The 12,514-nt window shown below is 36.5% G+C and overlaps 1 long non-coding RNA gene across 5 annotated transcripts in view; it reads right to left on the reverse strand.

Annotated features, from left to right (window-relative positions):
- Positions 1–333: 333 nt before the first annotated feature.
- Positions 334–12,514, reverse strand: part of LOC137204586 (uncharacterized) — a 142,377-nt gene continuing 130,196 nt past the window's right edge. For 4 of the 5 annotated variants that reach the window (XR_010933735.1, XR_010933732.1, XR_010933736.1 and 1 more), the window contains one exon: positions 334–3,394. This is a non-coding gene — a long non-coding RNA (uncharacterized lncRNA). Of the gene's footprint in view, positions 3,395–11,140; positions 11,506–12,514 lie in introns of all 5 variants that reach the window. The other variant, XR_010933733.1, reaches the window with a different exon arrangement.

Genomic DNA, 12,514 nt, shown 5'->3' on the forward strand with positions numbered 1-12,514 from the left:
TACTGTGAGCTTTTTGGAGCACGTGTGCAAGAGTTTCTCTAGTGTACGTGTAAAAATTTCTTTAGAAGTGGAAATTCTAGGTTATGGGCTATGCACATGTTCTGCCTTTACAAAGTAACGCCACACTGTTTTCCACAGTGATTGTTTCAACTTACCCTAGTCCTCATGTAAGTGTTACAGTTAACCCTTATCTTCTCTAACACTTGATATTGTCAGATGTCTCCATTTTTGCCATTCAAGTTGTCATAAGTAAAATGTTTTATTATAAATGTGAACATTCACAGACATTTTTAAACAAAAGGAGATAGTAATAAAATGGCAATCAAGGAAAAATTGATGTTCATTAATTCAACAAATATTTATTGCCTACTGCTATGAAAAACATGAGTATATAAAGGAAAAAATGCAAAAAAAATGTTCTCCCTTTAAGGAGATTACAGTATACATAAAACTGAAACATTCAAAAAATAGTACAAGACAGTATTATTATCATTTTTCAGGTTTCCTTCTCCTCTCCCTTGATATTCTTTGTCTCTATGACTTAGGACTTCCCAAGAAAGAAACTTAAGTGGTTTCTACCTTCAAAATGACTTTGACTGTCTGTTCTGCTTTATTCCTGCCATTTATTCTATCAGCTTACACTCAGTCCATTGCCACAATCTTCTATTGAAGGATGATCCAGATCTGAATATGAGCAGAATGGAGAGTTGGATGAGTGAGGCTTTTCTACATGGTGAAAAGATATGTAAGAAAGTAAAAGAAAACAAGGTGCAGGGTCTTAAATGGAGAATGAAAGAATTTGGACTTTATCCTGTAGACAGCAGGGAGCAGCTAACGGATTAAATTTTTTTTTCTTAGTTCCTGATTTACTCAGAAGGGATAAGAGATTATATTTAGAAGAGATTTCCTTTTTTTTTTTTTTTGCGGTATGTGGACCTCTCACTGTTGTGGCCTCTTCCGTTGCGGAGCACAGGCTCCAGACGCGCAGGCCCAGCGGCCATGGCTCACGGGCCCAGCCGCTCTGCGGCATGTGGGATCTTCCCGGACCGGGGCACGAACCTGTGTTCCCTGCATTGGCAGGTGGACTTTCAACCACTGCGCCACCAGGGAAGCCCTCTCCTAGTGTTTTTATAGAACCTTTTCCTAGAGAGCCAAAGACACAGAATCAATACCAACAGCCTTTTCTTGTGGTAGGCTTGTTGATTTAGGCTCATCTGCACTTACTCTCTATTAGCCAGATACTGTGCTTGGTGATGAGACACGGAGAACAACACACAAAATATGTGCCTTGCAGTTTAGTGACTTTCAAACTTCAGTGTGCCTAAGAATCATTTTGGAGCCTTGTTAAAAATGTATATTGCTGGTTCTTTTCCTCAGAGATACTAACTCAAAAGATCTGGGCTGGGCCTAGAAGCCTAAATTTTATCAGGTATTTCAGGTAATTCTGGTGCAGACTGTTGTCAGGAATCACTTGATGAAGGTTTAAGGCAGGACACAGACTTTAGGATCAGATTGGTCATGTACTGGTTCCCAGTTACTATCTGTGTGATGAAATGAGTTTCTAGTTCCTGGACTCACAGAGTCTCAGTTTTCTTATTTGTAAATTCCTACTTTATAGAATTATTGGAAGATGTATGGAAGGTACTTAGCAAAAGGCCTCATCTGGAGTAGAAACTCATTAAGCAAGTGTCTTTGTTAGTATTAAAAAGCAAATCTGGACCAACTTTACTACTTTGTGCAATCCAGTTGGGAAATGTTCAAAGTAGGAGTCTGGGGATAATTGAAGAGTCTAGGAGGAATGGACTTATGATGAAAGGCAGGAATGATTCAGCATTTACATCTGTAAAAAGTTAAAAGGTTTAGAGTGGTTGTGGGAAGAGACATAGCTGAAGGGCATAGAGAAGACATCCCTGACCAAAATGCCGAATAAGATGATTAGAGTATTTGATGCAACTAAAGAAAGGAAAGGGAAATTGCAGCAGTCTTCCTAACAATTGGCAGGGAGGGTTATGGTCATCTTGATATGTGGGAAGGAACAATAATTTAAAAAAAATATTAAAATACCATTTCAACAAGAGCAAAAAAAAAAAAAAAAAGCTGTTCTTTGTTGATAAATTAAAAAGAAAAATAAACAAACAGACAAACAACCACCCTAGGGAACTTTGTCTCCAAAGAGCAAAGAAACAACAAATTGAGGACTTGGTAAGGAATGGAGGTCATCAGATTAGAGATACACATCCTGGGATTATTGTTATTTTTCAAATGTCATGCAGTTAGAGTGAAAATAATGAACTATACCTGTTTGTCATAACATTTTAGTGGTCTTATTAATTTATAATATAATTAAACCAAAAATTATTATTTTATTTTTTTTCAAAAATTTTTTATTGCATTATTTTTTATTGTACTATTTTTAGCACTTTATTCACAAACTTTTATATAGTGCTTGAGTAAGGAGTTTCTGAACAATGGAAATAATCACTATTTTTTATATATAAAGCTTATACAGTATGTGGTGTATGAGGCAATAAAAGTAAATTAAAAAGTCATTAAAAGTGAATTATTGGAAAAATAATTTACCTTTGTGAATTGCTTGAACCCTAAAGCAGAGGACCGGATAGTCTTTTATTGAAACAGGAAAACCCATATGGCCCTAACCTACCTGGAAATCTTTAAGCAATGTGCCAGTATAGAGAACCAATCTAAAGCTGCCAAAAGCCAATCGGAAAGTCTCCTCATCTTATTTCCCCGAATCCCACCCACTAGAAAATCCCACCTTAACAGAACACTGACCAATCAAAGACTTTCTTAAAATATTCTTCTTTTGCTCTATAAAATTTACTCTCCTTTCAAGCCCCTTCCAGTCTACCAGAACTAAACAGATAGTAGCTGACTTTTTACTAGAGTTAGCTCTGAATAAACAGCATTTGATTAATTCTGTATGTGGTTTTCAACCTTCTGACAATTTTAATAAGGATTAATTTTTAGTATTCCTTATTCACGGCCATATACTGTGATAATGTATCACTCAAGATCACAGAACCTGTGTCACATCATCGTCCCCATACATGTAGAGACACATCACAAAACATATACACGAATTTTTTCAGCAAGCAGCTTCTTCCCCCATAGAAGCAGAATATACAATCCTTCAGTGTTTTAGCAGAAATAACTCCAGAGAAAGTACCTTTATGTTGGAACATTTGGTTCATTCTGGATGACAGTGTCATAACTTCTCTGAATCGTCAGTTTTTTCCCAGTTTACTGCTATTGGCCTACCTCTTGCCAAACTCTTCTGCTGGGTGATGGACATGATCCATCCTCATACCTTTATTGTCTGTCAGTTTTGAAGAAGCGGGGAAGGACCAGGAGATGGGACAGGAGCAAGTGTCAGCTGTGAGAATGGAAAAAGGTATAGTTAAATACAGAGTGAAACAAAAATCAAATAATGATTTGTAACTAAGCAGGTTAATGTTTGCCTGATACATTCTAATGCTTTGTAAATATTTTAAAATAAATAAATTGGTCATTAATAAGAAGAGTATACGTTCTTAGTCCTCAAATTAAGTTCATTCCTCTCCCACCCATGATTATAACTTGAAACAGGTAGTGGGTGGGATTGAGGGTACTTTCAGAGCCAATCTCACCTATAAATGAGTCAGATAGTTAATGTGGTTTGGTAGATTCCTAAAAGTCTATTCCTCCAGAATTTCTCCCATATTCAATGGCCATGGTGACTAAAACTTTTAGCACTGGAGGAATCTACTTTTAGAGAATCCTGGTGAATTGATTATATCTAATTTAGGAGCCATTTAGAAGTCTCAATAAGGTATCTGGAAACGATGACACATTGTTATGTTATTATCCATTAATCCTTAATATTGACTTGTTTATAGGATTGAGTTTCAAAGGACATGATTCTGAGGGAATGGGAGTAATTATTCAAACAGGGACAGGAGTCATAAGAGCTGTAGGTAAGAGTGGGACACAAAATTTACTCATGCTGAAATTTTGGATAGGGTTGCCGAAAAGTATTTCTCTATGTTGTTAATTACATGCAGTCGGAATCTCTTCTTTCAATTTCCCTTCCCTCCTCTCCTCTCCTCTTCCCTCCCCTCCCTTTCTTTCTTCCTTCTCTCTTTCATTTTACATTTAATTAAAGTAAAATCTTACAATTGAAGATCCTGTTAAGGGGTAAAATTGAAATGCCTAATTGGTATGATTTAGCATTCATTAATCACATAGATCAAAATGTTGATAGTTTTAAGAACATTGGCAGACCTCACTGGGGAGAATGTAAAATGGGATAGTTGCCCAGCTCACCTCTGGAGAAAAGGTTTAGCATAAACATGACCTGAGAGGATGAGCAAGTCCCACCCAGATCACAGCAGGCCTGACTGCAGTCTTATTACATGGCCAGCTGACTTGTCTGGGACCTAGGGAACTACCCATTAAATGAGGTCAGCAGTTGTGAAGAAAAGAAAGCTTGCAAAGGAAAATATCTCAAGTACTGAGCCTAGGGTGTATGCCGGGAATCAAAATAATGTAAGGGGATTTATTAACAACAGCTAACGCTTATTGAGCACTTACACGATTTCAGGTACTGTTCTAAGGATTTACATGTTCTAACTCATTTATTCCTTACAACAACCCTATTAGGTAAGTATTAATTTTATCCCCTGTTATGGATGAGAACCTCATCAATATTAACAGTAGAGCAACGACCCTTCTTGTGCGTGTCTCATGGTGGTCCGTCCAAGAGTTTCTTTAGGGTACCTACTTAGGAGTGGAAGTGCTGGATCAAAGAGAATGCACATCTTCTCCTCACTAGATAAGACCAAATTGTTTTCCAAATAGATTGCACCATTTTACCCTCCCAGTAACACATGAAATCTCCCAATTTCTTTATGTGGTCAGGCTTTCAAACTTTCGCCAATTTGAGGGGTGTGAAACTGTATCTTATTTAACTTTGGATTTCTCTGATTACTAATGCTTTATCATATTTTCATATGTTTATTGGCCATTCTGGTTTCCTTTTCTAGGAATTTACTCTTTTTATTCTTTCCTCATTTTTATCGTTGTACTTTTTTATTGATCACATGTGATTATACGCTTTGGCTACTAATTTTCTGCTGGTTATACGTAGTGCAAATATCCTTTCCAAGACTTCCTCCCTCCCTTCCTTCCTCTTTTCCTCTCTCTTACTCTTTTTCTCATAGCGTTTTTTGATGTACATCAGTTTTACATTTTAATATGGTCAATTTATCAATCTTTTCCTTAACGGTTTATTCTTCCCATCCTGAAGGCCTAAAGATATTTTCCAGTATATGGTAACCTCATCTTCATCATGTCCTAAGTTCTCAAATATTCTGTTTCTGGGCTTTCTTTCTGATCTATTTTTCTTCTCTTTATCTTAAATCCCTGAGACAATATCACATCGTCTCAATTACTTTATAGTTAGCCAAGAGATCACAAGGGTGATTCTCCATACCTTATTAGTCTTCTTCAGTATTGTATTTCTTTATCTTGAATCTTACTATTTTTCTTCAATATTATATTTAGTATTCTTGGGTCTTTGCTTATTCTTATACATTTGATAAAAAGTTTTGTTAACTTCAATAAACTGACCTTCTGTGAGTTTGGATGTAACTGAATGATTTAACAGATTAATTTGGGGGTGTAGATTTCCATTTATTTAGATCTTCTTCAATGTTTTCCAATAATATTTTATAATTTTTTTCATGACATCTTTTGTTAGATTTATCTCTGGTATCTTATTGCTGTTATAAATGGAAACTTAAAAAAATTTCATTTTCTAGCTGTTTGCTATTGGTGTATGGGAGTATGATTGATTTTCTGCATTGATTGTTACATTGACCATGCATCTAGCAACATTACTAAAATCTCTGATTAATTGTAGTTATTTGGCTATCAGTTCTCTTGTGAAAATAGCACTTTTATTTTATCTTTCATATATGTGTGTATACATATATATATATATTAAAAGCACACACACATATATATATAACATATATGTAGATATCATAATCTAAATAAACATCTACATATCTATGTATCTATAACTTATATACCTATCATCTATCAACTATTATCCATCTTCTTATTCTTGTCTTACAGAGCTAGCTAGGTCTTCCAATTCAATATTATATGGCATTATTGACAGGGAGCGTACTTCCAGTGTTTCACTCTTTAGTGTCATCTTTGCTTTAGGCAAAGAGGAAATTTCCTCCTACTTTTGGATAGGCTAGGTTAGGCTGTAATAACAAATGATCTTAACATTTCAGTGGCTTTCAAAGAACAGTTTATGTCTGGCTCACACTTTTTCTCCATTATAGGTCAGCTGTGACTCTGCTCCCATCACCTTATGCCAGGTAAAATGATAATGGAGTTGTCTCTGTAATATTACCAGTTACATGGTGAACAGTGTCTTGGCTCCTAAAGCTTCTGCCTGGGAGGGGCATGACACATCTCTTATGCTTATAGTTCATTGACCAAAGGATGTCTACTGGCCGTGCCTGATTTAAATAGGTTGGGAATATACAATCCTCCCTTAGTGGGAGGGTATCATAAAGAGAGGCTGCAAATATTTTGAACACTAGTATAATCGCCCACAGTGGGTAGAGTCAACTGCTTTAATACCTATGTCTATTTAAGTTTTATAAAGACTTTTGTCCACAGTTTAAAACTTATGGAGTTATTTTATTCTCCCCCCTTTCTCTTTTTCTAAACCCAAGAAAGAATTTATGAATAAACAAGTAAACTTTCCTAAGTCTGAAAAGTCTTGTTTAAATAATCAACATCTTTCTTCATTTAGTTAAAAAGTTTTTGGGGTGAGAATCCTTATCCTCTGAAGCTAACTTGTTGGCATTCTTCTGTGTCTTGGGTCTGCTTATAACTGTTGTGATAGACACAGAAGAGCTAAAAAAATGCATACTTTTTTTCTTGATATAAAACCTATGCCCCTGAGCTTCCCTGGTGGCACAGTGGTTAAGAATCCACCTGCCAATGCAGGAGACATGGTTTCGAGCCCTGGTCTGGGAAGATCCTACATGCCACGGAGCAGCTAAGCCCGTGAGCCACAACTACTGAGCCCGCATGCCACAACTACTGAAGCCTGTGCACCTAGAGCCTGTGCTCTGCAACGAGAAGTCACCGCAACGAGAAGCCCACACACTGCAACGAAGAGTAGCCCCCGCTCACCACAGCTAGAGAAAGCCCACACACAGCAATGAAGACCCAATGCAGCCAAAAATAAATAAATTTTAAAAATAAATAAACAGACAAACAAACATGTGCCCCTGAGATTTTTCATATGAGGGTAATGGATATTAGAATATTGTCTTCCATGATTGACATTGTCTTAAGGGACAGCATTAGGGAATCCATAATGGTTTGAGATTATGATTGATTGTCTGTATTTTAGGAAATAATATATTTTTTAAAAGATAGGAAAATCAAAAGGGAAATATTAGAAGACTCATTTGTCATATATTATAGATTATCATTATGAAATGTGAATTAGTATAGTAATGGGAAGGTATATGTGTGCGTGTGTGCCTGTGTGTGTATATGTGTGAAGAGAAGAAAGTTAGAGAAGAGATTGTAATAGCTGCCATAAAAACCTTTTATGCAAGTTTTCTGCTGTGTCAGACTTGAGAAGGGTACAGTCTGCTTCCATGGTGTTCCTGGGCATGAATGTCAGTCGAACAGCCCAGGACTCTGAGGTACTCTGGCTGAGTAGAGAACCTCAGTATGCTTGCATCTCAAAGACTTTGATCAGAGTTTTTTACACTCTTTTTTCTCATCTATTTTACTTTTTCCTTCTTTTGAGTAAGTAACCCTGGGCCAAATCATTTAGTCATATGTATTATATTAGATTTCTAAAACTGTACACTCATTCTGAACACTTACCTTAAAAGTTTTACCTATTTTTAAAAATAATATTTCAAATATTTTAAATATAAAAACTTCTTTAGTTTTCAAACATCATTATGTGAAAATTACAAAAGTAACTGAAGGCATAGGTAGAAAGATTCTTGGAATGGGGGTCAGAATGCTTGAATCCAGACTCTTAATAAGCTTCTTTCTAGTTATGGGACTTAGGTGAATAGTATAACCTCTCTGGGTCCCCTTATTTCCAGTGGTTAAAATAAGGGGGTGGGAACAGGTAAAATTCATTGAGTAGTTTTTCACTAGTGTTTCTAAAATAACTTCTCTTATTGCATGTATTCTCTTCAAGGTAGGTCGACCTCCTTCAACACAAGAATGAGGAAGTAGGTGGCAAAGAGAAAAGGCTCTATGCTTATAATTAAAGTTAAAATATTTTTGGAACAGCTAGCACAAGTCTGTAATTCCTTAGCTAAGCATACAAGTTCTTCCATTGACTGACTGCTGCCTGTCTCTTCAATGTTACCATCTTTTCTCATGCCAAGCTAGTATACCTATAACTTTCCCAGATAAACCGCATTGTTTCATGCTCTCAAGACTTAATACACACTATTTTCTCTGCTTTGAATGTTCCTCTTTATCTTATCTGTCTTATGAGTCCTTAGTTAATCTTCAATTTAACAGCTCAAGCCTTCTCAATCACCTTCATGGGCCATGTTTGCTAGTTTCTTTTGTACCATAAGTGTTGCCTAGTATATCCACTTATCATGTCCTTCATCGTGGACTTATCTGTTTGTTGAAAAGGAGAATAGATAAAATCCTAACACAACACTTGGCATGTAAGTTGTACCCAATAAATGTTGGTCATTATTATTGGGATTATTGTTCATCTGTCCTCTGAGCTCCTTGAGGATAGAGACTATATATGGTTTATTTTTACATTGCTAACAACACATTAAGAGTCTGGTACATGATAGGTGCTCAAAACACATTTGTTAAATTAATTAATTAGGAAATCTTTAGGAAAAAGTCTCTCCTTTAATTCATTAGCCCGTTCATTATTTTGAATTCTTATTTTTATACTTAAAATTTCAATTTGAAAAGGAAATTATTAAGATCCATGTTTTACTTCTAGATTCACATAAAAATGGTTTCCACAGGCTGCAATCAGAGAAAATATATCTGTTACTTTGTTAAAATGAATGGCATTCCCACAACAAGATGATTTCTGATGCCAAATGTCTTTCCAAAGGCTTTTTGTTTTTTTCAACATGATATTAGTTTTTTATTGCTGTGTAACAATTTACCACAAACAGTGGCTTAAAACAATAGTCGTGTATTATTTCATTACATAACTTACTGTTATGTAAGTCAAAAAACCAGGTGGGCTCAGCTAGTTACTCTAGTCTCACAAGGCTGAAATTAAAGGGGCAAATACTGTAGGCTTTTATCTGGTGGCTTTATTGGAGAGGCAATGTGCTTCCAGGCTTATTCAGGTTTTAACAGCGAGGGCTGCTGGTTGGAGGTGGTTCTCAGCTTCTAGAGAGGTTATCTGCATGCCTTGGCTCATGCCTATTCCATCTTCAAAGTCAACCAAGGCATGTTGAATCCTTCTCCTGACTTTCTCTTCTCCCACCAGCTAGAAAAGTTCTCTTCTTTTATGGTTAGATTAGATTACATTAGGACTTGTGTGATCCTCCTATTTTAAGGTCAATCATGCTCTACAATATTATATAATCATCGGAGTGATAATAATATCATATTCACAGATTCTGGGAATTAGAACAAGACATCTTTGGATGACCATAGTTTTATCTACCCCAGTCTACTGCCCCCCTCCAAAGATTCATATCCATTTCACATGTAAAATACATTCAACCCATTTCAAGATCCCCACAAGTCTCATTCCAACACAACATCATCTCAAAATTCAATATCTCGTCATCTAAAGCAACTGAATCAGTGCAGATGAGGCTCCTGTGCACAATTCCTATCATCTGTGGACTGTGATATTAAATAAACATCTAATCTGCTTCAAACAGAAACTGGTGGGACATCAAGAAGATAATAGTTACAGACAGTATGGCTCAAAATGAGAGAAAAGGAAAATAAAAGGGAGTTTCTATTCTAAAGAAGTTTTGAAATCCATCTGGGCAGACTCCGTTAGGTTTCAAACCCTGGGAACAGTTCTCTGTGGCTCTCAGCTCTCCCCACTGAGCTCTCAGTTCTACTCTCTGGGCTCTAGGCCCACTTCCTGCCAATGGAATTTCAGGGGTCCAATAACCTTTCATTTTGTAATTTTTTTCCTTTTTCTTTTTTTGGTCTATGCTAGCAGTATTTCTGTTGACATAGATTTCTCAAGAAACTTGTGCATCTCCCTTGGCACAGGGATTCATCTCAATAGACAGATCTCAAGTCCATAACACATTTTGAGATAATCTTTTCTCTATCTTTGGCTTCTGTTGAAATGGCTGATGGAGAGTACCCTTAAGCTTCCTAGAAACTCCCTGTTTTAAGAGGACCTGTGAAGCAAACCCTTAATCTCTTGAGACTTAATATTCTGACCTTCTGGTCTTTCCAAAATTTGAGCAAAGGGGTGCCCAGACACACTCAGCTTTTTCTCTGTGCTTCACTTTCAGAAACAATCTCTTAATTTTAGCAGTTTTTGCCATCAGGATAGGCTGAGGATTTCCCAGAGCAAGTTCTGGTTCCTTTTTGTTTACTGTTCTTTCATCAATTTTTCTCTCTCCTCTCACATTTTACTATAAGCAGCAGGTAAAAAACCAGGCAGCACCTCCAACACTTTGCTTAGAAATCTACTTACCTAAATAATTAAGTTTATAATTTAGAAATTCTGCTTTCCTCATAAATTCAGGACAAAATTCTGTTAATCTTTATGCCACAGTATGATATTGATCCTCTTTCCATAGTTTTCAATAACATGTTCCATGCTTCATTCTGAGCTGTCCCCAGTCTATGTACTTGACATCCATGGTTCAACTAACAGTTTATTCATGGCAGTCTAGGCTTCCTCTATAGTGCTCCTTAAGGTTCTCCTTAAGCTTCTTTCAGCCTCCACTCACTGCCGAATTCCAGAGCCACTCCCATATTTTGTGTATTTGTTCTGGGAGCACCCCACTCCTGACACCAACGTCTGTATTAGTTCTCTATTTCTGTGAAACAGATTACCACATATAAAACAGCTTAGAGCAACACAAATTTATTAGCTTACAGTTTTGTAGATCAGAAAGCCAATGTGCTGAATTTTCTGCTTAGGGTCTCCAAAGGCTGAAATCAAGATGTCGTCTTGATAGGCTGTATCTGAGGGATCTGGAGAAGAATCTGCTTCCAACTCATTCCTGTTGTTGGCAGAATCAGTTCCTTGGAGTTGTAGGACTGAAGTTCCTGTTTCCTTGCTGGCTGCTAGCTGGGGGTGGCTTTCTGCTCCTAGAGGTTCCTTGCATTCTTTCTCTTATGTCCCCATCCATCTTCAAACCAGCAATGGTGTATTGAGTACTTCTCAGGCTTTGAGTCTATCTGACTTCCTCTTCTGCTTTTCTGCTTTTGAAGGGCTCATGTAATTAGATCATCTCTCTCCTGCAAATAATTTTTGTATCTTCAGATCCGCTGACTTAAGACTTTAATTACATCTGCAAAATTCCTTCAGAACAGTACCTAGTTTGGTATTTTATTGAATACACAGGAGTTGAGAACTTTGGGTGGGCATTTTTAGACTTCTTCCAGGTAAAACCATTACTAGAGAATTGATTTAAATAAATCAATTTGAAATCAAGATATGCAAAACTTTTTTTTAGTACAGTGTTTGAAATATATATTAAACAGTATTTTATATTCTACAACTTCTTTAATGATGATAAGCATTCCATATTACTCTTTGGACATGTAATTAACACTCCTATTTAAAGAAAAATTGCTACCTTATTAATAGGTTTCCCTGAATTTACTAACATCATCAGTGATTTCAAAATTTTGGCCTAATTATAGATCTTTGTGATCCTCTAATGTATATGTGTTTCTATCATAGTGTAAGACAACACAGAGGATCACATTTTTAAATCAGACCAACAAATTAAAAATCTTACAATAGTCACACAACTCGATTGCAGCCAATGATTTGAAAGTGGAGTGAGGCTTCTGGGAAAATTCTTTCCAAAGAGCCAGATTTAGCTGGTATATGTCTTTCTGCCCTTCGTCCTGACTAGACTGTGGGTGAGTTCCAGTTGTGGAGCATGCATCTTATGACCACAAAGCCATCCCGACAGAAGGATCCAGAGGAATGCAAAGACTTGAGAGCTGATATTCTAGAGCTGCTGAACTAATACCAACAACAACTTATCTCTGGACATCTCATGATGTGAGAAAAACACAACACATTATTTGTTTACACCACCTTTTTGGGGGGTTTGTATGACTTGGCTGCAATTTTTAACTGACATAGTTGTTCAGAGTAGTGCCTAGAGAATATACAGCCATAGAGGAGGAAAGTACATAAATCCTTCGACCTGTCAAAATACTTATTTATCTCTCTCATGACATTTGTGTGCCACTGTTGTGTAAATGAAAATCTAATCTTCTGTACTGGTCT

This window comes from Pseudorca crassidens, chromosome 13 (genome assembly GCF_039906515.1).
Source record: "Pseudorca crassidens isolate mPseCra1 chromosome 13, mPseCra1.hap1, whole genome shotgun sequence".
NCBI classification, from domain to species: Eukaryota; Metazoa; Chordata; class Mammalia; order Artiodactyla; family Delphinidae; genus Pseudorca; species Pseudorca crassidens.